This window comes from Salvelinus namaycush, chromosome 9 (genome assembly GCF_016432855.1).
Source record: "Salvelinus namaycush isolate Seneca chromosome 9, SaNama_1.0, whole genome shotgun sequence".
NCBI classification, from domain to species: Eukaryota; Metazoa; Chordata; class Actinopteri; order Salmoniformes; family Salmonidae; genus Salvelinus; species Salvelinus namaycush.
In genome coordinates this window covers 45,709,266-45,735,951 of record NC_052315.1, presented here as the reverse complement: position 1 = coordinate 45,735,951, position 26,686 = coordinate 45,709,266, and the positions used below count along the sequence as shown (strand labels likewise).

Here is a 26,686-nt window from a genome sequence, read left to right as displayed (position 1 = left end):
TGCATATAGCCAGAGAGGTCAGTAGGCGGGGTGAAGAATGTTGCGTGTAAACGCACATTTAGAGACCGGAGAAAGGCATTTGGACGTTCCTCTGTTTTAGAGTGCACGTGTATGTGCAGCACACGGCACCAAGGTATTTTTATTTTCTTTCTATCTGCATCTTGGTATTTGGAACAGCAGTTCTCATGTTCAGCCAGCCATGGAGCATGTGTCGGAGGCTGACATGAGGTTCACAACAGCTAAGGCTGGTTGCCTGCCTTATGAACTGTACACAGTGAACAATTGGCTTCTCTTGGATTCATATTTCCATTTCATTGTGATAACTGTAGTTTATCTATGTGTAGACATGCCAGTATGTCCAGTGAACTCAACCTACGCAGACAGCAGTATGTGAACACCCCTGCAGTTGCACACCTGCTAAACCTCTCCCTACGCTGCTCAAATAGGTGTTGGACTTATCTACTTTCTTGATGTTGATTATGTAATGCTTCAGTGAGGGTACAGAACCCATGTGTGACTTTGTTGCACTCAGGTTATCAGTCAAATAGATATAAGGAGGAACTGAGTGCATAAACTGAAGGTTGAAACCGAGTGTTTCATAAGAGGGATATTACTTCATTCATAGTGCTTCACATTTTGGAGGTGACTAAAGCTCTACTTTTTTACTTCTCAACTAGGCCCGGAATGCAGCTCTCGACTATTACTGCTGGATTAAATCAGAAATGTGTTCAAATTACAATGCATAGACTGCTGCCTGTGACATGTAGTTTAGGCCTTATCGTTTTATAGCAGTGGTCACCAAACTTTTCTGAGTCCAGGTCACTGAGTCAAAATGTAAGCTGAGATCTACCATTCACATTTTTAAAATAATATGATTTAAACATAAGCCTATGCAACATTAACCAATTAAAAACAGTTCTGTAGCAATGAGGTTTGTGCAGTAGGCTATAGGCCCAATACATTATCACAGCTGTGCTTGATTTGCCCTGCCAATGTTGTTCTTGTCAGACTATTTCAACATATTTGGTATACACTAGTAATAGATAATTTGTTGTATTACTTGTAGCACAGCTGAGTGAGCATAATATATACATTTTTGTTACTGAACTGATGGCCTGCATCTGATGGTCAGTCTGAGGGGATGGAGGGAGCAGCCGTGAGGCTGCCTCTCACCAGACACCGTCCCCTCCGCTCTCCCTCCTTCCGCTGAGAAAAGGGGACACAGTCTTCCAGCTGATGGCGAAACTTAACTCGCACTGCATTATTTCTGCCTCCGAGATCAGAGAAAGTGCAATATTCCTTGATATTTAATAAGACACAAGCCACGGAAACTTAACGAAAACATTTTGCAATACTCATTCATTGCAGCTGGTTGTAGCATGAGTGGAAGTAGGGAAAACGCACATTTCATGGCTTTATAAAAGGGTTGAACAAAGTGTTGACAGGGCCGAATAACAACTTACACATGAACTTACTCATAAAAAAGCAGCTCTTTGTTGTTATCATTGAGTCTCTATTAGAGGTCGACCGATTAATCGGAATGGCCAATTAATTAGGGCCGATTTCAAGTTTTCATAACAATCGGAAATCGGTAATTTTGGACGCCTATTTATTTATATATATATATATTTTTACACCTTTATTTAACTAGGCAAGTCAGTTAAGAACACATTCTTATTTTCAATGACGGCCTAGGAACGGTGGGTTAACTGCCTTGTTCAGGGGCAGAACGACAGATTTTTACCTTGTCAGCTCAGGGATTCAATCTTGCAACCTTACGGTTAACTAGTCCAACGCTCTAACCACCTGCCTTACGAGGTGCCCGCCTGTTATGCGAATGCAGTAAGAAGCCAAGGTAAGTTGCTAGCTAGCATTAAACTTATCTTATAAAAAACAATCAATCAATCAATCATAATCACTAGTTATAACTACACATGGTTGATGATATTACTAGTTTATCTAGCGTGTCCTGCGTTGCATATAATCGATGCAGTGCGCATTCGCGAAAAGGACTGTCGTTGCTCCAATGTGTACCTAACCATAAACATCAATGCCTTTCTTAAAATCAATACACAGAAGTATATATTTTTAAACCTGCATATTTAGCTAAAAGAAATCCAGGTTAGCAGGCAATATTAACCAGGTGAAATTGTGTCACTTCTCTTGCGTTCATTGCACGCAGGTATATGCAACACTTTGGGCCGCCTGGCTCATTGCGAAGTAATTTGCCAGAATTTTACGTAATTATGACATAAGATTGAAGGTTGTACAACGTAACAGGAATATTTAGACTTATGGATGCCACCCGTTATATAAAATACGGAACGGTTCCGTATTTCACTGAAAGAATAAATGTTTTGTTTTCGAGACCTAACGCTCGTATTTCTGTGTGTTATTATGTTATAATTAAGTCTATGATTTGATAGAGCAGTCTGACTGAGCGATGGTGGGCACCAGCAGGCTCATAAGCATTCATTCAAACAGCACTTTCGTGCGTTTTGCCAGCAGCTCTGCTGTTTATGAATTTAAGCCTATCAACTCCCGAGATTAGGCTGTTGTAACCGATGTGAAATGGCTAGCTAGTTAGCGGGGTGCGCGCTAATAGCGTTTCAAACGCCACTCGCTCTGAGACTTGGAGTAGTTGTTCCCCTTGCTCTGCATGGGTAACGCTGCTTCGAGGGTGGCTGTTGTCGATATGTTCCTGGTTCGAGCCCAGGTAGGAGCAAGAAGAGGGACGGAAGCTATACTGTTACACTGGCAATACTAAAGTGCCTATAAGACAATCCAATAGTCAACGGTATATGAAATACAAATGGTATAGAGAGAAATAGTCTTATTATTCCTATAATAACTACAACCTATAACTTCTTACCTGGGAATATTGAAGACTCATGTTAAAAGGAACCACCAGCTTTCATATGTTCTGAGCAAGGAACTTAAACGTTAGCTTTCTTACATGGCACATATTGCACTTTTACTTTCTTCTCCAACACTTTGTTTTTGCATTATTTAAACCAAATTGAACATGTTTCATTATTTATTTGAGGCTAAATTGATTTTATTGATGTATTATATTAAGTTAAAATAAGTGTTCATTCAGTATTGTTGTAATTGTCATTATTACAAATACATTTTAGAAATCGGCCGATTAATCGGTATCGGCTTTTTGGCCTCCAATAATCGGTATCAGTATCGGCGTTGAAAAATCATAACCGGTTGACCTCTAGTCTCTATAGTCGTGGTTTTGAAATCTCACATCAGCTTTGCTGTGCGTTCAAGGCTTTTTACAGTCTATGGCATGAGGTAACTGAACTCAGATCACTGTCTGCAATCTGATTGGAGAGCGGTAGGCCTGTAAGGGGACTTAATTTGCTCTCCGGGCCTGCCAGGTAGGTGGAGTTCGACCTTCAAACACAAATGGTTCAAAATGGGAACACTTTTCCTTCCCGGCACTAAGGCTGCTGAATCAAGTGCACCTATCGCCAACAGCGCTGTGTTTTTTTATTAATTAAAAAAATATATATATATTGCTGAAATGTTTGGTGATTGACTAGGAATGCCTTGGAGACTACTGGTTGGTGACCAATGTTTTTTTATCGGAACATGTAAAGTGAGTTTTCCGAGGTACCGCACTGTGCCTTAAAAGCTCTCGTTTAGTTTATTCAAAGTCACTACGATGCCTTTTGCCTCTACTCTCATTTGTACCTGCTGTTTGCAGTCTTCTTCACTTTGCCTCCCATAAAAGTGACCTATATATGTACCTGCATGTTTCAAATGGTAACCTCTTTTCTGACATCAGTTATGCAAATCCATGGACTGCAGGAAAACCCTGGTCTTGAGGGCTTGGTGAAATACCCTTAAAACCTCTACAGGATCAGTGTCACTATACTGGGACGGTTGTTTCCTAATATGCAATAATGTGACTAGAAAACGTTGTGTACAACAGCCAACTTTCTGGGACATAGACATATCTTATATGGGCAGGTAGCTTAATTTCTTGTTAACATCAGACAGAAACAATAAACGAGGACGGTTGCTAAATGTTATGTGCGCAGACCTTTTAGATTAAAGTAATTGCGCATATGCGTAGGTGTGTCTTTGCCTATGGTTTTGGGTTATGCCATTAACCCATGCCTCCGTTTTTCTTATTGTCAATGTGGCCAGTAATACACACTGTTATTGATTGACCATGGTGAAGAGCAGCCTTTATGCATAGTCAGGCTCGTATGCTGGGTTGTCATGACGAAGCACACTTGAGGGGCTTACACAGTAATTAGTTTTTAGAAAGGCATCAATCCGACGTACGGTCAGACTGCTCCGAACTCTAATTCAAATAGACAGTGCATTCGGAAAGTATTCAGACCCATACTTTTTCCACATTTTGTTACGCTACAGACCTATTCTAAAATGGATAAATAGTTTAATTTTCCCCTCATCAATCGACACACTACCCTATATAATGACAAAGCAATAACTTTTATTTTTTTGCACATTTATTTCAAATAAAAAACTGATCACATTTACATAAGTATTCAGACCCTATACTCAGTACTTTGTTGAAGCACCTTTTAGCAGCGATTACAGCCTCAAGTCTTCTTGGGTATGACGCTACAAACTTGGCACACCTGTAATTGGGGAGTTTGTCCCATGCTTCTCTGCAGATCCTCTCAAGCTCTGTCTGATTGGATGGGTAGAGTCGCTGCACAGCTGTTTTCAGGTCTCTCCAGAGATGTTCATGTCCGGGCTCTGGCTGGGCCACTCAAGGATATTCAGGGACTTGTTCCGAAGCCATTCTTGCATTGTCTTGGCTGTGTGTTTTTAGGGTCGTTATCCTGTTGGAAGGTGAACCTTCACCTAGTCTGAGGACCTGAGCGGTCTGGAATGGGTTTTCATCAAGGATCTCTCTGTACTTTGCTCCATTCATCTTTCCATCGATCCTGACTAGTCTCCCAGTCCCTGAAAAAACATCCCCACAGCATGATGCGTCACCGTAGAGATGGTACCAGGCTTCCTCCAGACGTGACGCTTGGCATTCAGGCCAAAGTATTCCATCTTGGTTTCATCAGACCAGAGAATCTTGTTTCTTATGATCTGAGAGTTCTTTTAGGTGCCTTTTGGCAAACTCCAAGTGGGCTGCTGCGCCTTTTACTGAGGAGTGGCTTCTGTCTGGCCACTCTACCATAAAGGCCTGATTTGTGTGTAGATTGAGGATTTTTTATTTAATACATTTTAGAATAAGGCTGTATAACTTCTACTTGGTACTCATCCCGGATCCGGGAGCACCCTCATCAGTAAAAAAGCTGACTAGCATAGCCTAGCATAGCGCCACAAGTAAATACTAGCATCTAAATATCATGAAATCACAAGTCCAAGACACCAGATGAAAGATACACATCTTGTGAATCCAGCCATCTTTTCCGATTTTTAAAATGTTTTTCCTGCATAGGTAGCTATCACAAATTCGACCAAATAAAGATATAAATAGTCACTAACCAAGAAACAACTTCATCAGATGACAGTCTGATAACATATTTATTGTATAGCATATGTTTTGTTCGAAAAATGTGCATATTTCAGGTATAAATTATAGTTTTACATTGCAGTAGTTACCAAAGCAGCTAGAATAACTACAGAAACCAACGTGAAATACCTAAATACTCATCATAAAACATTTATGAAAAATACACGGTGTACAGCAAATGAAAGATCTTGTGAATCCAGCCAATATTTCAGATTTTTTAAGTGTTTTACAGCGAAAACACTATAGCATTATATTAGCTTACTACAATAGCCTACCACACAGCCGCATTCATTCAAGGCACGTTAGCGATAGCGAATAAACCAGCAAAATATATTAATTTTTTCACTAACCTTCTCAAACTTCATCAGATGAAAGTCCTATAACATATTACACAATACATATATGGTTTGTTTGAAAATGTGCATATTTAGCGGTACAATTCGTGGTTGAACAATGTGAATACTAGCCAAACAGCACAAAATAATCCGGATATATTTCTGACACTCACATCATCTAATCAAATAACTAATCATATACTTTACTAAAAAATACAGGTTGGACAGCAAATGAAAGATACACTGGTTCTTAATGCAACCGCTGTGTTAGATTTTTAAAAATAACCTTATTACGACATACAGCTTACGTTATAGCGAGACAGCGCCCGAAATCTGGGCGGAATATCGTCTAAACATTTTCGACAGAAATACGAAATAATATCATAAATAGTTCCTACTATTTGATGAGCTTCCATCAGAATCTTGTACAAGGTGTCCTTTTTCCAGAATAATCGTTGTTTGGTTGTAGAATGTCGTCTTCATCTGTCGATTTAGCTAACAAAGATGGCCATGCGGCATGGAAGTGCCCAACTCACAATAACGCATAACAAAGGAAATACCGAAAATCGCAATATACTGATATAAACTGTTATAACTCGGTTTAAAATAACTACCTTATGATGTTTTTAACACATATCAAATAAAATCAGAGCCGGATATATCTAACTTCTAAAACGAAAGCTTTTCTGAACGCAATGCAGATGTCCCTCCTGCGTCAGGCCAAACGGTGAAAAGACCAGACCTTCCGTTCCAAGACGTCTTGTTCAGCCTCAGATCTAGCTAGACACCCCATTCCAACTCTCACTGCCTACTGACATCTAGTGGAAGGCGTATGCAGTGCATGTAGACCCATAGATTCCATGCAAATTAATAAACTGACCCTGGAACAGAGCCCTCGATTTCAGATTTCTCACTTCCTTACAGGAAGTTTGCTGCAAAATGAGTTCTGTTTTACTCACAGATATAATTCAAACGGTTTTAGAAACTAGAGAGTGTTTTCTATCCAATAGTAATAATAATATGCATATTGTACGAGCAAGAATTGAGTACGAGGCAGTTTAATTTGGGAACGATTTTTTACAAAGTGAAAACAGCACCCCCCCTATTGAGAAAAGGATAATGTAACAAAGTGGAAAAAGTCAAGGCGTCTGAATGCTTTCCGAACGCACTATGAGAGACTGCATTTAATTATACCGCATCTGGTAGATGTGGTAGCTATACTGAATGAAATATAAACGCAACTATTTCAAAGATTTTGCTGAGTAATCGGTCAATTTTAAATAAATTCATTAGGCCCTAATCTATGGATTTCACAGGACTCAGCAGGGGCGCAGCCATGGGTGGGCCTGGGAGGGCATAGGCCCACACACTTGGGAGCCAGGCCCAGTCAATTTTTCCCCACAAAAGGGCTTCATTACAGACATAAATACCCCCCCCCCCCCCCCCCCCCCCCCCCCCCGCAGGTGGTGAAAGCCTAATGTGGAGGTCCTGGGTGGTCTGCAGTTTTGAGGCCAGTTGTACGTACTGCCAAATTCTCTAAAATGACATTGGAGGCAGTTTATGGTAGAGAAATTAACATTCAATTGTCTGGCAATAGCTCTGGTGGACATTCCTGCAGCCAGCATGCTAATTGCACGTTCCCTCAACTTGAGACATCTGTGTCATTGTGTTGTGACACAACTGCACATTTTAGTGGCCTTTTATTGTCCCCAGCACAAGGTGCATCTGTGTAATGCACTTTAATTAGCTTCTTGATATGCCGCACCGGTCAGGTGGATGGATTGTTGACAAATGATAATGTTGACAAATAATGTAAACTAATTTGTGCTCAGTTGAGAGAGCTACATTTTCTTTGTGCATTTGGAACATTTCTGAGATCTTTTTTTTTCAGCTTATGAAACATTGGACCAGCACTTTACATGTTGCGTTTTTATATTTTTGTTCAGTGTAGTTTGCACTTGCCTTGAGTTTTCTCTCTTCAACTATGGGTTGAGGTTGTTGTTACAGTTTGGCTGAGGAGTGTGTAAGAGACGCTGAGCATGATACACTGCTGCTAGAAATAGGCCTAGCCTTTGGGTGTTGGACAGTGCAGTCTGACTGCTACAGATGGTAAGCTGCTGGCATGGACCACAGTAAAACATGCCAGAAGTAAATCCCCGAGGGTCACACTCTTCTGGCTGATCTCGGATCAGTTTATAGATTAAATTATACTTTCTGAATATTCTAGGATAACTTTATAAAAACATTTTTTGGGGGGGTTCGTTCTCTTAAAAGTAGAATAATGTGCCTGTCACCTGGCTGCCTCCTTTGAGGAATTTGACCGCTGGGTGTGTTTTCATTGCCCTGTTTTTCAGGTTTGGATGTTATTTGGGCATGTGTGCTCTTGATTCCAGCCCACATGTAGTGAAAGTTTGAGTGTGGTATTCTTATGAGAAAATGAAGTTAAACCTATTGAGATGGGAGAAAACAGATAAAATTGCATAAATATGGATACCATTCCTAATTTAGGCCTAATCAGGAGCACTGGTAACAAGTTCATCCTTTTAGAACAAACTAAACATTTTAAAATACTTCTTATGGTTGTACTTGGCGGTATACTGTTTATGCTGTATACAATGGTATTTGGAAAAGGCCACAGGGTGGTTCTTCAATACGGTCAAATGTTGTTGTTTTTTCACGACATTTGAATATTTGTAGCTACTTTTTAAGTTTACTTGCAGTCAGCTTGTGCAATACGTTAGGAGAGGAAGCAGATCGCGTTCTTCATTTCACCTGTCACATTATGAAGTCTACTGTAGTTCCCCAGGACAGTTGAGCCAGTCACGTGTTTGTTTGTAAATGGGAGACGGCGGGAGCTGATGAGTCCAAGCGTTCTGTATCTATCAGCTAGTCTATGAGGCGCATATGAGGTGATAAAGTTACACTTGTATGCAATTCACTACTGAGTGTTTGCTATCATATCTTATAATGGCTTACTGCTATAAGTCAAAGAGCTCTGGATGAGTAGTCTGTACAGATACCAATTTTTTTTTTACCCCTGTGCGTTCTAGTGTTGTTTTTTTTTTCTCTGTTCTTTTCCACTCTGCTCCGTGTACACACGCTGCTTTTCCTTCAGAAAAGCGTGCATCACAACTTTGTTCATTTGCACAATTTATCTCATTCACTTTTGCTTGTAAATGGCCACACTCACAGAAAATGACATTTGGTAGCTATTAGCTATGCTTAACTTTGAGCTCGAGTTGCCTGTCTTTGCAATTTTGTTTACGTTCGTTTTCGCACGTTAGTATTTGGTTAATGATTTCGCTATTAGTTTGTGCAAATTGTCTTAGCATTTTGTTAATTGAGGCCCAATGGGCTTTTCTTACGTTTTAGCACTATAGTTTTGGCAAGTCGGTTAGGACATCTACTTTGTGCGTGACTCAAGTAATTTTCCCAACAATTGTTTACAGACAGATTATTTCACTTATAATTCACTGTATCACAATTCCAGTGGGTCAGAAGTTTACATGCACTAAGTTGACTGTGTCTTTTAAACCCGCTTGGAAAATTCCAGAAAATATCATGGCTTTAGAAGCTTCTGATAGGCTAATTGACGTCAATTGGAGGTGTACCTGTGTGTGTATTTCAAGGCCTACCTTCAAACTCAGTGCCTCTGCTTTACATCCTAACTGACCTAAAACAGGGCATTTTTAATAGGATTAAATGTCAGGAATTGTGAAACTGAGTTTAAATGTATTTGGCTAAGGTGTATGTAAACTTCTGACTTCAACTGTATATACAATACAGTAGGAACATTAGGTTATCTGTAAATATGACATTGTGAAGTGACTCCAGTAATGTAGGCTTATTAATTGTTAGGCTAGTCAGTTAATCATTCTCTTGTGGGAAATACATTTTTTTAATTTTGTGGTTAAGATATGGGTTAAGTGTAGTTTAAAAAAATAAAAAATAACTTTTTCTCTCTGTTTAGCCTCCTCTAGCTGTAGTTGGGCAGTGTTCCCCCTCAGGTTCTTATCCCAGAATAAATGGAGCACTGTGCTCTTTTGAATAATTCAACCACCAGCTCCTGTGTGTGTGTTTTTAGTTTTTTTGGACAAGAGAGGTCTGGAGTTACACAGCCAAAGAGTTTGCCTTCATGCAAGGTTTCAGTAGTTTTGTGGTTTAGCCCTGCCCTGAGGTTGGACTTTCCCTGTACCGCCCCAGGGCTGTCAAATGCAGGGTTTGCGGTGTCCATACTGTTATTTTTGCACTAATTGTCATTAGCAGTGAGCCCTTCATTTTTTGCTTTTAAAGACACATTTCTCCTTCTCCGCTCCTGACTGCATGTGCTGGTTCTGCAGGGAGGGGGACGTTGCCTAGGCTACTGAAGACTTGTTTGCCGCAACAGCTTGCATGTTTTAGCAAGGAGCAACAAAGTTTCATCACGTTGTGGAGTCCGTTACAGCAGAAACTGACTCAACCGCACGAATGCCCAGCCGTCACGTCTCCAGTCAGCTGTTCGTTCCATGGTTATGGGGGATATTTTATTTACTGTCTTCAGCCATAACCGTCGGTTATACTGTAATTGTACCAGCCCTACTTGGAGTACTACCACAAGTGGCATCACTGCTCAGCCACTCTTTTTGTTGTTGTTTGACAATGACAAGACTCTGTCAAATGTTAGCATTGGAGGTAAACCGGTTTTCATCAGTGTTTTACAGTTTGTCAGCTCCTAGATCAAATCTTGATAACGACTATCTGGAATAAAATGCTTCCCACACTGTATTGTGAACTACATTTTCTCCCTTCCATTTCCATGACTTTTGGATTTTGTAACAGTTAGGCTAGCACCACTAAAACACAGCCAGGTAATTACAGACCGTTAGAACAGAGCTGAAACGCCAAGAAAGCCTTGATGCCCAAATGTGCCTAATTGGTTTAGTCTTGATGCACTTTTTTTTTTACAGAAATGCAATGGTTATTTGGATCAGTCTAAAACTTCGCACATACACTGCTGCCATCTAGTGGCCAAAATCTAAATTGCGCCTGGGCTGGAATAATACACTATGGCCTTTCTCCTGCATTTCAAAGATGATGGTACAAAAAAATATAACACTTTTTTTCTTTATTTTCTTTTTACCTGATCTAATGTGTTATATTCTCCTATATTCATTTCACATTTCCACAAACTTCAAAGTGTTTCCTTTCAAATGGTATCAAAAATATGCATATCCTTGCTTCATGTCCTGAGCTACAGGCAGTTATATTTTGGTATGTAATTTTAAGCAAAAATTGAAAAAAAGGTGCGGATTCTTAAGATGTAGATCGTGTGTGCTTTCCACATAACCAGCTTATCTTGTGCCAGCTCAGGGGAGAACCTTACTTTTATGGCTGACTTGCCTTTGAAGGAAGGAATACTGCTTCAGTCTAGCCGGTTACGTTGTTGGTCGTCATATTTAGTTTAGACTTGTAGAATGTTACTGTGCCATGTTCGTTTAAAAAAAAAAAAAGTTTTTTTTGATATGACACGGATCTCTGTGTACACAACCAGGTCAATGTATTTCCTACGTCATGCTTATTGATCTAGTGCTGATAACTGTGATATAGGCCTATTAGTGCTCCGCAGTTGTCTTTCTAATTCTATTTGCTAGGAAAATATCCAACAATATGTTTTTTTCTTGCGCGGAGTCCGATGTTAAGCTTTGAATAGGAGGCGCTGGTCTTATTGCCTAGTATGCTATAGGGTAGGGATATGGGTTTTGTACTTTTTTATTTATTTAAAAGCCATAAACTTCCTGGAACAACACGTTCAGGGCCTTTCTCTTTGGGTACATGCCTTGTGAAATGCTTGCATGCAAGCCTAGACAGGATCAGTCTGTGGGTGCAATACAAGCTGCTTGACGTTAACCAGAGCTATTTGCCTTTGCCACAGTAAAATGAATTACTCCCTCCCTCAACATTATGCAACATCACTGTTTTTCTTCCTCTCCTCTTCGCTTTGGTTCATGAAGCACATTTTTCATGTCTGCTCTGTCATATGGCAGACTTGAATGGCCTTAACATGCATATACCTGCTGTTATGTTTTAGGTTGGACCCCATTCCATAGAGCCAGGAATGGCTCACAATGTGTTTGAACACTACCTCCTTAAACTCTGAACATTCTGTACCGAGCGTTAGTAAACTTTAGAAATTAGAAAAGTTTAGGCAGAACAAATTTCACTTGCCCAGGTGCCTGCTAAAAGTGTCTGTTTTGATTTCAATAGACATTCCCTGGTTCTCTCCACCCAAGGCTATTTTGTCCATATTAAAAGTGCCCTCTTAAACTTAAGGGCAAACTGCAGTTTTCATCACAAGGTGTTGGATATGATCTAATCCATGACCTGCGTAGTTGTATTTGATCTGATCCCATGTCAACAGATCACAGAACTGTGGTGTAACAAGCCTCCTCGGATGTCTTAACCATGGGCTTAGTCTCCTCTGACCAGAGGCCAGTCTCTCGATGAGGTCTGGCAATTGACTTGACTCTTGGTGTATAGAAATGCCTGCAGGGAATTAGGGCAGTTTTAATTACGCATTGGCTTTGATTAAGCTGTAAAGACCGGTCTGAAGATTTACACCAAAAAGTGTAGAGAAGCTAGCTGTGTATCCTACTAATAGTTACCAGCATAGTAGTACATCTCATCTTGGTATGGAGCTCTCTATGCAATTGTTCTACTTTGTGATTTGTCTCGGTAAGCATGCTGGCCCTCATGGGGCGGCAGGTAGCGTAGTGGTTAAGAGCGTTGGGCCAGTAGCCGAAAGGACACTGGTTTGAATCCCCGAGCCGACTAGGTGAAAAATGTGTTTTATATGCCCTTGAGCAGGGCACAACCTCAATTTGCTCCTGTAGGCTCTGGATAAGAGCATCTGCTTAATGACTAAAATGTAATGATATTGTTGCTCTGTGTTTGATTGCTGTACCCTGTCCATATCACAGTGTCTGGTTAGGGTTGGGCGACTTACTATCTTGTCTAGCTGTTAAAAAAAATAAAAAATGCCTATATTCGCTCGCTCGCTCTCCATTTGATAGGCTAGGAATATGACTGAAGGCTACGCTTCATCGGTTTATGCATGGCTGTCCCCCGATTTTTAAAAATAAATAAAATAATATGTAAGCGTTTCATCTGTTATTTGAATAGCCTAAAAATGCACGATGCTTACAGAAAGTATTCACACCCCTTGACTTTTTCCCACATTTTGTTGTGTTACAAGGTGGGATTAAAAATGATTTAATTGTCATTGTTTGTCAAAGATCTACACAAAATACTTGTCTTTAGCGTTTAACTTCTTATGGCTGCAGCCCGGCGTCGGTACACTTATGACAACAGCCACTTCAAGTGCAGGGCGCGAAATTCAAAAGATATTCTTTTTAAATATTTAACTTTCACACATTAACAAGTCCAATACAGCAAATGAAAGGTACACATCTTGTGAATCCAGCCAACATGTCCGATTTTTAAAATGTTTTACAGCGAAAACAGCACGTATATTTATGTTAGCTCACCACCAAATACAAAAAAGGACAGACATTTTTCACAGCACAGGTAGCATGCACAAAGCCAACCTAACTAACCAAGAACCAACCAAACTAACCAACAAACAACTTCATCAGATGACAGTCTTATAACATGTTATACAATAAATCTGTTTTGTTCGAAAAATGTGCATATTTCAGGTATAAATCATAGTTTACATTGCAGCTACAATCAGAAATTGCACCGAAAGCAGCCATAATAATTAGACACCAACGTCAAATACCTAATTACTCATCATAAAACATTTCTGAAAAATACATGGTGTACAGCAAATGAAAGACAGGCATCTTGTGATTCCAGCCAATATTTCCGATTTATTAAGTGTTTTACAGCGAAAACACAATATAGCATTATATTAGCTTACCACAATAGCCAGAAACACAAGCCATTCCCCAGTAGTAAAAGTTAGCGATCGTGACAAACCAGCAAAAGATATATAATTTTTGACTAACCTTGATAAGCTTCATCAGATGACAGTCCTATAACATCAGGTTATACATACACTTATGTTTTGTTCGAAAATTTGCATATTTAGAGCTGAAATCAGTGGTTATACATTCTGCTAACGTAGCTACTATTTTTCTGACACTTTTTCTGACACACATATTCTGACCAAATAGCTATTCATAAACATAACTAAAAAATACATGTTGTATAGGAAATGATAGATCCATTAGTTCTTAATGAAATCGCAGTGTTAGAATTCTAAAAAATAACTTCATTACGACATCCAGCTTCGGTATAGCTAGAGTACCCAAAACTTGGGCGCCGACGACTAGTTCACATCTACGACAGATATATGAAATAGCATCATAAAATGTTTCTTACTTTTGCTGATCTTCCATCAGAATGTTGGACAAGGTGTCCTTTGTCCAGAACAATCGTTGTTTGGATTTAGAACGTCCATTTTCCCTCTTGAATTAGCAAGCACACTAGCCAAGTGGCACGGATCTCTCCATCGTCAACAAAGTCAGAGAACGGAACACGGCAAAACTCCTGAAAAAATTTCAATAATCTGATTAAACTATATTGGAAAAACATACTTTACGATGATATGGTCACATGTATCAAATAAAATCAAAGCCGGAGATAGTAGTCGCCTATAACGGCAGCTAAACAGAAGGCAAATCCAGGTACCACCTCGCGCTCTCCAGAGTACCGGAAATGGGGGACACGTCATACAAAGAGCTTGTATTCCACTTCAGACCAAGATAAACACTAAATTTCTTCTCTCACCGCCTCTTGACATCCAGGGGAAGGTCTAATGAAGTGCATGTATACTCATACGTATCATGCCCATTTATAGGCAGGAAGAAGAACAGAGCCTCGATTTCAGACTTTCCACTTCCTGGTCAGGAAGTTTGTGCCAAATGAGTTCTGTTTGACTCACAGATATAATTCAAACGGTTTTAGAAACTAGAGTGTTTTCTATCCAATAGTAATAATAATATGCATATTGTACGAGCAAGAATTGAGTACGAGGCCGTTTGAAATGGGCACCTTTTATCTGGCTACTCAATACTGCCCCTGCAGCCCAAACAGGTTAAAGGGCTTGGCCTACAAACTACTATGACCCCTCTGGAAAGATGACTCTCATTAACACGATGGTGTCCTCTGTTTTGCTCGTAAGACCCCCACAAGCGTTTTGTGACTCGTCTGAAGTCGGTACAGCCGATCTGCCAACTTCTGTCTGTAGCGTCCGAACAGTTTGGGATACACACTAATATGAACTGTCTGTGGAAAGGTGAGACTCATTTTTTAAAATATATATATATATATTTTTTTTTTTGGGGGGGGGGGGGGATCTGCACAAAGGAAATATCTGCAATTTTCCACCAGTGGTGTGTTTCCACCAAACTGACTTGTTGCGGATAAATAACAGTGCATGCAATATACTTTTTCGCTTAAGTTTTCGTTCACCAAATAAAAATCTAATGTTCAATGTGTTTCCATGGATTTTCTACTCTACCGATTTTAGTTTTGTCTCAATTGTGCCTACTCTGGTCTTGGCACATGCACTCTAACCAACAGCTGGCAGATAGTGCTGGTAGGCTCTGTGGATAGGGTAGTCTACGTCAGGGATCATCAACTAGATTCACCCTTCGGAATTTAGTTTTTATATTTTTCTTGAGCAGATGGTCAAGGGGCCGGAACAGAATTTGACTAAAACCTAATGATTTCAAACCTTGCTTACATTTTGTATACGATAATATATATATACACTGCTCAAAAAAATAAAGGGAACACTTAAACAACACAATGTAACTCCAAGTCAATCACACTTCTGTGAAATCAAACTGTCCACTTAGGAAGCAACACTGATTGACAATGAATTTCACATGCTGTTGTGCAAATGGAATAGACAACAGGTGGAAATTATAGGCAATTAGCAAGACACCCCCAATAAAGGAGTGGTTCTGCAGGTGGTGACCACAGACCACTTCTCAGTTCCTATGCTTCCTGGCTGATGTTTTGGTCACTTTTGAATGCTGGCGGTGCTTTCACTCTAGTGGTAGCATGAGACGGAGTCTACAACCCACACAAGTGGCTCAGGTAGTGCAGCTCATCCAGGATGGCACATCAATGCGAGCTGTGGCAAGAAGGTTTGCTGTGTCTGTCAGCGTAGTGTCCAGAGCATGGAGGCGCTACCAGGAGACAGGCCAGTACATCATGAGACGTGGAGGAGGCCGTAGGAGGGCAACAACCCAGCAGCAGGACCGCTACCTCCGCCTTTGTGTAAGGAGGAGCAGGTGGAGCACTGCCAGAGCCCTGCAAAATGACCTCCAGCAGGCCACAAATGTGCATGTGTCTGCTCAAACGGTCAGAAACAGACTCCATGAGGGTGGTATGAGGGCCCGACGTCCACAGGTGGGGGTTGTGCTTACAGCCCAACACCGTGCAGGACGTTTGGCATTTGCCAGAGAACACCAAGATTGGCAAATTCGCCACTGGCGCCCTGTGCTCTTCACAGATGAAAGCAGGTTCACACTGAGCACGTGACAGACGTGACAGAGTCTGGAGACGCCGTGGAGAACGTTCTGCTGCCTGCAACATCCTCCAGCATGACCGGTTTGGCGGTGGGTCAGTCATGGTGTGGGGTGGCATTTCTTTGGGGGGCCGCACAGCCCTCCATGTGCTCGCCAGAGGTAGCCTGACTGCCATTAGGTACCGAGATGAGATCCGCAGACCCCTTGTGAGACCATATGCTGGTGCGGTTGGCCCTGGGTTCCTCCTAATGCAAGACAATGCTAGACCTCATGTGGCTGGAGTGTGTCAGCAGTTCCTGCAAGAGGAAGGCATTGATGCTATGGACTGGCCCGCCCGTGCCCCAGACCTGAATCCAATTGAGCACATCTGGGACATCATGTCTCGCTCCATCCACCAACAGACTGTCCAGGAGTTGGCGGATGCTTTAGTCCAGGTCTGGGAGGAGATCCCTCAGGAGACCATCCGCCACCTCATCAGGAGCATGCCCAGGCGTTGTAGGGAGGTCATACAGGCACGTGGAGGCCACACACACTACTGAGCCTCATTTTGACTTGTTTTAAGGACATTACATCAAAGTTGGATCAGCCTGTAGTGTGGTTTTCCACTTTAATTTTGAGTGTGACTCCAAATCCAGACCTCCATGGGTTGATAAATTTGATTTACATTGATCATTTTTGTGTGATTTTGTTGTCCGCACATTCAACTATGTAAAGAAAAAAGTATTTAATAAGAATATTTCATTCATTCAGATCTAGGATGTGTTATTTTAGTGTTCCCTTTATTTTTTTGAGCAGTATATATATATTAGTTGAAGTCGGAAGTTTACATACTCCTTAGCCAAATACATTTAAACCCAGTTTTTCACAATTCCTGACATTTAATCCTAGTAAAAATTAATTCCCTGTCTTAGGTCAGTTAGGATCACCACTTTTATTTTAAGAATGTGAAATGTCAGAATAATATTAGAGAGAATGATTTATTTCAACTTTTATTTATTTCATCACATTCCCAGTGGGTCAGAAGTTTACATACACTCAATTAGTATTTGGTAACATTGCCTTTAAATTGTTTAACTTGGGTCAAATGTGTCGGGTAGCCTTCCACAAGCTTCCCACAATAAGTTGGGTGAATTTTGTCCCATTCCTCCTGACAGAGCTCGCACACAGTTCTGCCCACAAATTTTATATATGGTTGAGGTCAGGGCTTTGTGATGGCCACTCCAATACCTTGACTTTGTTTCCATTTTGCCACAACTTTGGAAGTATGCTTGGGGTCATTGTCCATTTGGAAGACCCATTTGCGACCAAGCTTTAACTTCCTGACTGACGTCTTGAGATGTTGCTTCAATATATCCACATAATTTTCCTACATCATGATGCCATCTATTTTTGTGAACTTCACCAGTCCCTGCTGCAGCAAAGCACCCCCACAACATGATGATGCCACCCCCGTGCTTCACGGTTGGGATGGTGTTCTTCGGCTTGCAAGCCTCCCCCTTTTTCCTCCAAACATAACAATGGTCATTATGGCCAAACAGTTCTATTTTTGTTTCATCAGACCAGAGGACATTTCTCCAAAAAGTACGATCTTTGTCCCCATTTGCAGCTGCAAACCGTAGTCTGGCTTTTTTTATGGCGGTTTTGTAGCAGTGGCTTCTTCCTTGCTTAGCGGCCTTTCAGGTTATGTCGATATAGGACTTGTTTTACTGTGGATATAGATATTTTTGTACCAGTATCCTCCAGCATCTTCACAAGGTCCTTTGCTGCTGTTCTGGCATTGATTTACACTTTTCGCACATAAGTACGTTAATCTCTAAGAGACAGAATGCGTCTCCTTCCTGATCGGTATGATGGCTGCGTGGTCCCATGGTGTTTATACTTGCGTGCTATTGTTTGTACAGATGAACGTGGTACCTTCAGGCGTTTGGAAATTGCTCCCAAGGATGAACCAGACTTGTGGAGGTCTACAATTTTTTTTCTGAGGTCTTGGCTGATTTTTCCCATGATGTCAAGCAAAGAGGCACTGAGTTTGAAGGTAGGCCTTGAAATACATACGCAGGTACTCCTCCAATTGACTCAAATTATGTCAATTAGCCTATCGGAAGCTTCTAAAGCCATGACATAATTTTCTGGAATTTTCCAAGCTGTTTAAAGGCACAGGTAATTTAGAAAATGTAAACTTCTGACCCACTGGAATGTGATACAGTGAGTTATAAGTGAAATAATCTGTCTGTAAACAATTGTTGGAAAAATTACTTGTCAAGCACAAAGTAGATGTCCTAACCGACTTGCCTAAATTATAGTTTGATAACACGAAATTTGTGGAGTGGTTGAAAAATGAGTTTGAATGACTCCAACCTAAGTGTATGTAAACTTCCGACTTCAACTGTACATCTCTGTGTGGGAATACTTTGGAACAGATTTCCAAAATATTAAAATCACCTGTAGTTGATTTGCTGGTGTTTTTAGTCTTATTTCCAACTTTTAAAAAATGTATTTGCTCAAAACTTTGGGGACCAAATAAAAACACCCGTGGGCTGCAAGTTGGGGAAACCTTGGTCAACATGATAAAATTATTATGCGTAAGTGCAAGAATGTATGTATTTGTCAAACGGGAGTCGAGCATTGATCATAATGTCACCAGAATAAAACCATCAACATTTACTGGAAAGGAGCATCAAGCGCATACCGTGCACATTCACCACCCTGTGAAGTTCATCACTTATTTAATCTGTAGCCTAATAAACTGCATGGTTTACCCGAGTCGTAGTAGAATGACCGTACGCCATGTCATCGTTTGACTCCAAGTTTACTTCCATATCATGTTTATTACATTAATATTTGCGCCTAACACGGAACCCAAACCGGCTGCTCGCGTGCGCCATCGTGCATAAATGTATTTTGTCCCCCCACACCAAACGCGTTCACGACACGCAGGTTAAAATATCAAAACAAACTCTGAACCAATTACATTAATTTGGGGACAGGTCGAAAAGCATTAAACATTTATGGCAATTTAGCTAGCTAGCTTGCACTATTGAGATGGGCAACTTTCATAAATTAGGTGCATTACCGCCACTGACCGTACTCGTCTTTCAGTCACCCACGTGTGTATAACCAATGAGGTGGCACGTGGGAACCTGCTTCTATAAACCAATGAGGAGATGGGAGAGGCAGGACTTGCACCGCGATCTGCGTCACAAATAGAACAGACTTCTATTTTAGCCCTTGGCAACGCAGACGCTCGTTGGTGCAATAATTGAATAATATAGATTTCTACATTTATTTTGCAAGTATAGTCAGCCTGTAAAGGCTTTTCCACTGCCATTTCTTGCATAATAAATTTTACAAAGATCCCACCATGTCAAATTAACAAATTACAGTATCTTTCGGCATTTATTAAATTGTACTTCCTGTTTCCATCACAGCTGTCGTTTATTTTATTTTATATACGTTATGACTTTACTGTGGATGGAAACAACATCGTTATTGACCATGTATTTTCAGTGGATTCAATGGCAGTTCTTACTTTTGCCACAAGGGGTATTGTGCCGATTTAAAAAAAAAAAAAAGTGCTTTTGGCATGTGTGCACATTCCAAAAGTACCTTCAGCGCCAGCGCTGCTTCACAGGCACTATTCATGGTGCAAAAGTACATGTACATGCATACCCAAAGCTCTTGCTAGCAAATTCAATAGGGTCTGGCTCCAGCAGATACCTTCTCAGGACACAGACAAGCTCAGACGGGTCTAATGGTGCCGGAGAGGATGGTGCGTTACCGCCACCAACAGTTGGTGTGTGCGTCGCACACTGATGCCCTGCAACAAAGCTACTGACTCGTGCGATACACGCGACCAACAAACGTCTACCGTTTGCACGCACACATTCTGAGACGCAAAAATACAATTTTGAGGTTCGCAGACCAGGCGGCGTCAGCATGCATCATCTGCAGCTGGATGCTTCTCAGCAAATTGGCAGTTCTTGACTGTTAGCAGTCTCTTACTGGCAGTAAGAATGGGCGATTGCCAGAATTGTTTGACTTTCATCAATATTACATTTCTATTTAACATTCGAAACATTGACAAATACCATTATGTAAGGTAAAATAGAAATCCAAACCGGTCTGTGCATCAATACTGATGTGTATAGTAAAATGCAGTTTACTGCCCAGCCCTACCACTGTTTTACAATCTAATTTTAAGTCAAAGATTGAAGCTTCCATGGTTATCCAATCCCACAGTAGAGAGAAGGTCGTGTGGTCTGATCAGCCAGGGCTGCTGTTTTGATCAGAGAAACATGCCCTTGGCAGTACACATCATTAAAGTAGAAATGGTCAGGAACACAATGGCCTGTGGCTGCTTGATGAAGACCTGTTTCTTAATTGGCACATTAAAGGAGGGTCATCTGGCCATGTCTGGGCTGATGCTGCTGATGAGTCCCTAATAAAGTCAGTCAATGTCCTGTGTCGACAGACTGCAGATGGGTTCAATGGAGCGCTGGTCTTCATTCTGTGCCTTCTCGAGTTGGAGAGCAGTTATCTGCTGGTGCAGAGGCTCTAGTCCGTTTGTTTAATCACCCAGGCATGGAAGATATTTAATGGTCGTTGAGTAAAGTAAATGATGCCCATTTTTTTTTTGTGTGTGGCTGTTGGCTAGAAGCTAATATCTTCCTTCCCTGTGTAATCTAATCTACATTCTTAGCTGCTATTCCAAATGCTATTTTGGCATCATAGTATTCTAGCTATGTCAGTTTGGTCTGTTTTTACCCAGATAAGGCAGCTCTCATGTGAATGGTCCAGTGTATTTTAATTCTGGAAATGGTTGCCCCCCCCCCTACGAGGCTCCACAAAGTGCTGTGTTCCATCAAATATGGTGTGTGCATTGTACGGGCAGCTTCTGGAAAGGCAGGCCGTGGCTGCAGCCTTTATCACACTGCCGGAGTTCAGTTATGAGCGGTATGCTTTCCCCGCTGGGTGTGAGCGCTACACAAATGGTCTGATATGTATATTCACAGGTTCAGCCACTCACTCACGCACACTTCAGCCACAACCCATAAAGAACGCACTAGCTTAAATGAACTTGATCGTATCTCCTCTTTCTAAATATCCAACATTAGGTCTTAACAAAACATTTTGTTAAACTAGTCTGTGTCCTGTGGCATCTGTATGGAGGAATTTCTGACTTTCTGTGAATTTGAAGGGCTGTAAAATTCATACGCTGTTCTGCTCTAAGAGTACAGGCAAAATGGAAACACTTGAGTAAATGAGGGATACAGGTGTGGTTCCTGAGTTAGTTAATTGCTTAATTAACATCATGCTTAGGGTCATGTGTAAATATGGCGACCTTGGCTATGCCCCCATAGAATGACAATGCCCCCATCGACAGGGCACGAGGTCACTGAATGGTTTGTTGAACATGAAAACGATGTAAACTATGCCATGTTCGTCTGTCACCAGATCTCTACCCAATTGAACACTTATGGGAGATTCTGGAGCAGCACCTGAGAGAGCAGTTTTTTCCACCACCATCAAAACACCAAATAATGGAATTTCTTGTGGAAGAGTGGTGTCTCATTCCTCCAATAGAGTTCCAGACACTTGAAGGATCTATGTCACGGTGCATTGAAGCTGTTCTGGCTCGTGGTGGTCCAACGCCCTATTAAGTCACTTTATGTTGGCGTTTCCTTTTATTTTGTCTGTTACCTGTATTTGCATCAAAGAGCGCTTCTGTCCTTGTTCTTGCTGCTTGGGTAATGGGCTAAATTGGGTCATTTATCCTTGACTTCTATTAAGGCATCTCAATGGAAGGTTGATGTACTACATTTGAACATTCTCCAAGTTTTTCCAAAGAACACATAGCTGTGTTTATCAGCTGTGTAGATTTCTAGCTACGCACCCCATGAGGCAGAGTATTTTTAGCCCAGCAGGTTGAGAACCGTGGCAGGAGAGCTGTATGTAGAGCCGTATGTCTCTAGACACAGCGTGAGAACCGTCTGAACTGGAATAAACTGATGTAGGAATGGAGAGCCAATGTCGCTCAGAGAGATTGTCTTCGCCTGCACCCAGCTGTGCTGACAGGTTGAGGAAACCCCCCCACAGCTCCCCCCTAATCGGCATTCCCCTGACACATGTAGTGTTTATTTTAGTAGATTGAGTTTAGTTAGGGCCATGGTTAGATATTCCCTGCTCCTGGGCCTGTGGAAGACATGTGTTTTCCCCAGAACAGCTGCAGTGTGCAGAATTCCCCTGGACCACAGGGAGGCGGATACCCAGGCCTTGTTGACCAGGCGGTCAGATCCTCGGTCACAGTAGCCTAGGAAACACGTTCTCTGGGGATGAACTTCCTGCTCCAGCCTGGATTAATCAGTTACTTGCATGTTATCTATATTAGTTCATGCTGGTGTTATATAGGCGAGGCTTTATCTCTAACGGGACATTTTGTAATATGATATAACAGACTCTTCTGAACTTAGCCGTAAGCACACCATGTACAGGAGTAAAAAAATAAATAAAAAAAAGAAGATAAAATTAATCACTAACCTTTGATGATCTTCATCAGATGACACTCATAGGACTTCATGTTACACAATACATGTATGTTTTGTTCGGTAAAGTTTTGATATCCCAAAATTTGAGTTTACATTGGCGCGTTATGTTCAGTAGTTCCAAAACATCTGGTGATTTTGCAGAGCCACATCAATTTGCAGAAATACTCATAATAAACATTGCTAAAAGATACAACTGTTATGCATGGAATTTTAGATCCACTTCTCCTTAATGCAACCGCTGTGTCAGATTTCCAAAAACTTTACAGAAAAAGCACACCATGCAATAATCTGAGTACAGCGCTCAGACACAAAACCAAGCCATACAGATATCCGCCATGTTGTGTAGTCAACAGAATATTCACTTACCTTTGATGATCTTCATCAGAATGCACTCCCAGGAATCCCAGTTCCACAATAAATGTTTGATTTGTTAGTCCATCATTTATCTCCAAATACCTCCTTTTTGTTCGCGCGTTTAGCCCAGTAATCAAAATTCATGAGGCGCGATCACTAGGTGCAGACAAAGTCAAAAAGTTCCGTTACAGTCCGTAGAAACATGTCAAACGATGTATAGAATCAATCTTTAGGATGTTTTTAACAAATCTTCAATAATGTTCCAACCGGAGAATTCCTTTGTCTTTAGAATTGCAATGGAACGCAAGCTACCTCTCACGTGAACGCGCGTGGTCAGCTCATGGCACTCTGGGAGAGACCTTACTCAATCCCCTCTCATTCGCCCCCACTTCACAGTAGAAGCGTCAAACAAGGTTCTAAAGACTGTTGACATCTAGTGGAAGCCTTAGGAAGTGCAATATGACCCCATAGACACTGTATATTTGATAGGCAATGAGTTGAAAAACTACAAACCTCAGATTTCACACTTCCTGGTTGGATTTTTTTCTCAGGTTTTTGCCTGCCATATGAGTTCTGTTATACTCAGACCTCATTCAAACAGTTTTAGAATTCCCTATGCTGCCCCCTACCCTAGTGAAGTTAAGCGACGGATACTGACGTTGAAATGTTTTGCGTTTCTCAATGTCCCTTGTCCTTTCTTTGCTTTACATAACTCTAACTTTCTGCTCTTTTTAGGAATGACAGGAAATAGTTATTTGTGGCTTCCCCTTCCAGCACAGGGTAGAAAAACATGTACTGTCCTTATCTTCCTGTTAGAGAAAGGCCTTTTATAACAGGTGTTACTTTCCCAGATAGCTGAGGTTTTATACTATGTCTGGTTATCTCTTATTCACAATGGTGCCTGAGGCGAACACCCTGTGGGTGTACATGATCCCCCTCAGCTGTTGCCAGTGTTGTCCAGGGCTGGATATAGAGTAACTCTGCATCTCTTCTTCCTGTATGCTGGGTGTGCTAAGCCATGCTGTCATCAGGGCACATAATTAACTGCTGATGCAAGAGAGGGTGCCCATGGTCACAATATCAGATTGTACTGTTGATATTCTCTTTTCAGACGTCTCATAGCCATGCCCACTCTTCAGATGTCCAAAATAGGTTTTGAGAAAGTAGTTCATTCTTTCTTGCCTGAAATAATTACAGATGGCCTATTTGTCTGTATCTGAACTGAAGTTTTATGGGTCTCTGCTGCACAATATGACAGACTATATAACAAGTGGCGTGTACTCATGGATGCCAGGCTTCCCCAAAAAATGTACCTAAAAAAAGAACATGAAAGATAAAATGTTGTCTCTGTTTCATAAAAATAATAGCCAACCAGCATTGAGCTAAAAAGTGTTAACGGAAGCCAGTTTGGATTTGGCTTCACACCAATCACATCAAAAACAGAATGTAATTTACAGAAAAACTTGAATTGTTGCATCTTTGTGTCGTTGACCTCCAGTGGCTGGCTACCTAGCTACCTAAAATTGGCCCTTACCTAAAATAAGCCATGCATGGAGATAGTGATTTGGATTTGTGGTTTTACTTAGTTCTCCACACTGGCCAATGCTTATAACGGTGATGCTAACCATATTTAGCTACTTCATATTTAGCTTGGACTTAATTGTTTTTGGTATCTTTTAGTTGTCACTATATTATACTAAGCATAAGTGAGTTGATGTTGAAGTTGAAATGGTGCTGGAATAGTGGAGGCAGCTCCTGTTTTCTTTTAGACTTGCAGTAACTCTCCGTGGTTACTAAACAACCGTTGATTTAGAGTCTGAAAATGTAGGAAACATTAACTTGCCTGATCCTGCTGTAGGTCATGTAACTGTTTGATACATGTAAAATGCTTTGTGGACTTCACCTGACGTATTGCTCTCTGGTTTTGTGACGAAACAAAGGTGTGGTTGAATTTATTCTGCCTCTGTCTTATTGTCTCGGCATTAGGCCTATACACACAGTGCTTTTGGATAGTATTCATACCCCTTGACTTTTTCAAAATGTTACGTAACAGCAATAGATTCAATAGTTTTTACCCCCGTCATCAATCTACACACACTAACCCATAATTTAGAAATTGTTGCAAATGTATAAAAATTTGAAATTGAAATCACATTTGCATAAGTATTCAGACCCTTTACTCAGTTCAATGTTGAAGCACCTTTGGCAGCGATTTATAGCCTCAAGTCTTCTTGGGTATGACGCTACAAGCTTGACTCACCTGTATTTGGGGAGTTTCCATTCTATTCTGCAGATCCTCAAGGGCTCTGGCTGGGTCACTCAAGGACATTCAGAGACTGGACATACCGAAGCCACTCCTGCGTTGTTTTGACTGTGTGCTTAGGGTCGTTGTCTTGTTGGTAGGTGAACCTTCGCCTCAGTCTGAGGTCCTGAATCCTCTGGAGCAGGTTTTCATCAAGGATCTCTCTGTACTTTGCTCCGTTCATCTTTGCCTCGACCCTGACTAGTCTCCCAGTCCCTGCCGCTGAAAAACATCCCCACAGCATGATGCTGCCACCACAATGCTTCACCTTAGGGATGGTATTGGCCAGGTGATGAGCGGTGCCAGTTTTCCTCCAGACATGACGCTTGGCATTCAGGCCAAAGAGTTCAATCTTGGTTTCATCAGTCCAGATAATCTGGTTTCCTTGAGGTGCCTTTTGGCAAACTCCTAGCGGGTTGTCATGCGCCTTTTTACTGATGAGTGGCTTTTGTGTGATCACTACCATAAAGGCCCGTTTTGGTGGAGTGCTGCAGAGATGGTTGTCCTTCTGGAAGGTTCTCCCATCTCCACAGAGGAACTCTGGAGCTCTGTCAGTGACAATTGGGTTCTTGGTCACCTCCCTGACCAAGTCCCTTCTCCCCCGACTGCTTAGTTTGACTGGGCAGCCAGCTCTAGGAAGAGACTTGGTGGTTCCAAACTTCTTCCATTTAGGAGTGATGGAGGCCACTGTGTTCTTGGGGACCTTCAATGCTGCAGAAATGTTTCTTCCCCAGATCTGTGCCTCGACACAATCCTGTCTCGAAGCTCTACGGACAATTCCTTCAACCGCATGGCTTGGTTTTTGCTCTGACATGCACTGTCAATTGTGGGACCTTTTTATAGACAGTTGGGTCCATTTCCAAATCATGTCCTATCAATTGAATCTACCACAGGTGGACTCCAAGTTGTAGAAACATCTCAAGGATGATCAATGGAAACAGGATGCGCCTGAGCTGAATTTAGAGTCTCATAGCAAAGGGTCTGAATTCTTATGTAAATAAGGTATTTGTTTTACATTTTTTTATACATTTGCTAAACATTTCTAAAAACCTGTTTTGGCTTTGTCGTTATGGGGTATTGTGTGTAGA

The 26,686-nt window shown here is 41.3% G+C and overlaps 1 protein-coding gene across 1 annotated transcript in view; it reads left to right on the top strand.

Moving 5' to 3' along the window:
* Positions 1–26,686, top strand: part of LOC120053292 (homeodomain-interacting protein kinase 3-like) — a gene marked incomplete at its 5' end in the record, with an annotated part of 44,626 nt that overhangs the window by 1,578 nt on the left and 16,362 nt on the right. The window lies entirely within an intron of this gene.